The sequence below is a fragment of the Procambarus clarkii genome, chromosome 73 (assembly GCF_040958095.1).
Source record: "Procambarus clarkii isolate CNS0578487 chromosome 73, FALCON_Pclarkii_2.0, whole genome shotgun sequence".
Classification (NCBI taxonomy): Eukaryota; Metazoa; Arthropoda; class Malacostraca; order Decapoda; family Cambaridae; genus Procambarus; species Procambarus clarkii.
This window is the reverse complement of record NC_091222.1, coordinates 14,859,489-14,863,594: the sequence shown is the minus strand read 5'-3', so window position 1 is coordinate 14,863,594 and position 4,106 is coordinate 14,859,489. Positions and strand designations below refer to the sequence as shown.

The 4,106-nt window shown below is 43.3% G+C and overlaps 1 long non-coding RNA gene across 1 annotated transcript; it reads right to left on the bottom strand.

Moving 5' to 3' along the window:
• Positions 1-373: 373 nt before the first annotated feature.
• LOC123774102 (uncharacterized) lies at positions 374-1,605 on the bottom strand. The gene is made up of 2 exons (XR_011224544.1): positions 1,263-1,605; positions 374-884 (listed from the first exon to the last, which is right to left on the bottom strand). It is a non-coding gene; the product is annotated as an uncharacterized lncRNA (long non-coding RNA).
• Positions 1,606-4,106: the final 2,501 nt, after the last annotated feature.

Below are 4,106 nucleotides of genomic sequence, written 5' to 3'. Positions count from 1 at the left end.
CGTATCGAGAACATCCTTTGCGATTTTTAGCGCCCTCTGATTATTCCGCACATTTCTTGGTGCTACAGCCTTCTCGGTTTGGTGCCTTCTTCTGATAATTACTTTAGTGATACTGTACGAGATGAAGCCTGAGGATTGAACTCTGTCACCCTCTCACCAGGACAGTGAATGAATGCAGAAAGTGGTACACCCTAGCGGGTCGGTGCACCATGGCTCCTTGCCACACCAGGGACATACATTTCAGGGTAAATGGGGTGTAGGCCTGTACTACCGTGTTAGACATTGTCCCTTTTGATAATTACCTTCAAGGTAGGTTCTTACAAGTGCTTTATACTAGGATAGAAGTGTTTACTCATTCGGGGCAAACCAAAAGGTTAACTTTGTTTTATTTATATGTACAAACGCAATTACATTATTATACACTTGTTAACGTGAATTCTGATTAGTTGAGAAAATACTAGTTTATTTGCAATAAAATCAATTGAGAACTATGGTGCCCTAATTACCAATCCACTTTAAAGGCTTTGTGAGCAAGTGTCGTGCTGGGTGAGGCCGACACTCTCCGGTGTGGGAGAAGTCGTCGTCTCTGTGCTAGTGGCGTGGAGGCTGTCTTTAGACTGGCCGACAGTAACCGAGACTGTGGTAATTGTGTCAGAGACCACAGTCTGCCGAGGCGAATGGGCATGTACATCATCCAGGGGATGGGTACTATTGCTTGGATCAGTTTGTGTAGTTATAGTTGCTTTTTGATCCAAGTCATTAACGCTTGAATTTGGCGACCGAGCAACGCGTGCACTTTGTGGAGAAGCATGACAAATGTTAACGTGACCCTTGGTAGTGCCCATGGTAATGATCATCATAGCTACCGTCAGCAACAACGCAAACTGCAAAGTTTAAAAACGCGTTTGTAATTAGTAATTTATAATTAGTACTTAATATATTTATGAGTAATTATAATTAGAAATTAGAGGCATCTCTAAGTAACTCATTCAGTAAAGTGATGGCATCCTTCAGGCAAACTGCGGTTACATTAAATGATTCCTTTGTCCTGTTATATTTCAACTGGTTCTCCCGTGAAACATTGAAATAGGTACTATAAGAAACACCCTTCGCTAGTTACAGTTTAAAACTGCTATAAAAACTAAGTTCATAAACAAATGTCATAGAATTAATAATAAAGTCAAACCTAACATAACGTTGAAAATAACTAATTCAGCAGTATTTAGTAGGGAAGAAAACTTACAGCGTACAACAATACTCACAAGTGTCATGATGGGGATGAGGTTATCAAGAACGAGGAGAAGCCGTGCAAGAGAGTGAGGAACCCGCCCCCAGTCACACCTTTATATACTCACCTGGGTCAGGTGTGGCTTCACCCGGGCCAGGGACCAGATTCACGAAGCAGTTATGCAAGCACTTACGAACCTTTCCATCTTTTCTCAATCTTTGGTGGCTATGTTTACGATTATTAAACAGTTAATGAGCTCCGAAGCACCAGAAGGCTGTTTATAATAACAACAACAGTTGACTGGGAAGTTTTCATGCTTGTAAACTGTTTAATAAATGTAACCAAAGCCGTCAAAGATTGAGAAAAGATGTACACGTTCGAAAGTACTTGCATAACTGCTTTGTGAATCCGGGTTCAGGTGTTGAAAGCCTCGCCTTGTCAGGTGTTGCCACTACCCAAACCTCACTTCTTTGTAAAATAGTGTCTAAAATACTGAGTTTTATTCAGTTTTATTTCAGTAAAACCTAAAATTTAATTATATTATGATTTCATGAGTCACTTGATTGCTTACATGTGTAGATTGCTCTTGTTTTGATAATTGATCAAACTAAAATGCTTGTTTCAAATTGTCGACAGTTACCAATATACTTCTAATGTGACCAGGAAAATAAAGACAGAAATTTCCCGAGCCGTGAGCTAGCTTGCGAATACCACAAGAAAACACACACACACATACACCAACCTGTCCTCCTACAAAGAACTTCTCTTTTCGCTCTTATGCATTAAATAAGGCTAAAAATTGTTGTACTAGAAAATGGAAGCGGCTCGCGAAAGTGACAAACTGTTCCGTTTTCTGCTTTGAGTGCTCTGGTAGGTTAGGAGAGGACACTTTAAATTGACCGTTTTCTTGACGTTGGGAATCCTTAGGAGGACGGGCTGCATACACATGCACGTTCACACACACCCGCACGCACACACACACACCCGCCCGTACACACACACACGCCCGTACACACACACACACCATGTCCATGCCACCACGTCAAAAGACGTGTCAAAGACGTCCCACCTCTCAACTGTCAATCAACTGGTGTTCAGAAATCACCAGTTGATTGTCACCAGTTGAATGACAGTTGAGAGGCGGGACCAAATAGCCAGAGCTCAACCCCTGCAAGCACAACTAGATGAGTACACACACACGTACACAACCTACAAAATCCTCAGGGGAATCGACCGGGTATACAAGGATAAACTATTCAACACTGGTGGGACGCCAACAAGGAACTTTTTCAGTGTCAGAGTAGTTAACGGATGGAATGCATTAGGCAGTGATGTGGTGGAGGCTGACTCCATACACAGTTTCATATGTAGATATATATGATAGGGCCCAGTAGGCTCAGGAACCTGTACACCAGTTGATTGACAGTTGAGAGGCGGGACCAGGGGTTGAGTCAAAGCTCAACCCCTGCAAGCACAAATAGGTGAGTACAAACACGAGCGCACTAAAAAACAAACAAACACAAACACACTCACACATAATACTAAACAAACTTGAGAGACAGGAGGAAGAGAATGGAGTTACTGTAACTAGGCAAGAGCCAGAGAGTAACAGTAAGGGGCGACAAGTCGGACTGGAGAACAGTAACGAGTGGAGTATCTCAAGGATCGGTGCTGGGACCAATTTATCTCTAATATACGTAAAGGACATGTCTACAGGTGTTGAGTCTTATGTGTCAATGTTTGAGGATGACGAAAATTTAATGAGACGAGTTGTGACTGATGAGTATTGTAGGATCCTCCAAGAGGATTTGAACAAACTATATAGATGGTCGGAGAAATGGCTACTGGAGTTCAAAACAAGGAAGTGTAAAGTTATGGAAATGGGAATAGGTGACAGGAGACTAAAGGGACAGTACACAATGACGGAAAACTACCTACCTCTGCAACCCGTTCTCGCACTTTCTTATAGTTAATATTGACTTATTAAATACGTACATATGTGACATACTAATTTATTGTGAATATTTTAGTTTACCTTGAAAATCTTCATAGAAAACACCGACCTTACCTAACCTTCTTAGTATGTTAAGATATGCATCTTATTGCTTCGTAATTACAATTATTACTTAACCTATACCCATAATAGGTTAAGTAATAATTGTAATTACGAAGCAATAAGATGCTTATCTTAACATACTAAGAAGGTTAGGTAAGGTCGGTGTTGTCTATGAAGCTTTTCAAGGTAAATTAAAATATTCACAATAAACTAGTATGTCACATATTCACTTATTTAATAAGTCAATATTGACTTTAGGAAAGTGCAAGAACGGGTTGACCTCTGACCCCTCTGTGGTGTGTCCATGCAGTGGTGAGGGGCTCACGTACACCTCCCTGGGACCGGTGTGGGTTGCCTTTGTCCCGTCTCCTGCCCCTCTTTGATGGTGTTCGTGCAGAAGGGCACCACGTAGGGGCTTTTTGAGCCATCAGACCACCCGCTGGAGGGGTCGCCTGTGAGGGACCGCCCTGAGTGGATAGTTGGGTGTCCAGGCTAGGGCGATAGGGGAAATGGGGTCTTAGCACCAGTGTGGGAGAATGGACGATGTAGTAGGACTCCCCCTGTTGAAAAGGGGGACCTGGGGACGACGCCCCCTTCCTGCACTGGCCCGCGCTCTGCCTTCCTGACTGCCCTGGTAGGTGGTATCCCTTGGATCCCGGTCCCAAACCTTTAGATTGATTGATGCATAGTTGACGACACGACTTCTCTTATCCAGGCTCATGGGGTGGGCGACCAGGCTCCTGAGTCGGACTGTACTGGAAGACCGGGCTCTGTAGTCCCCGTTACAGGGCCCGGTACGGGCCCAGACCGGACTACTCCTCT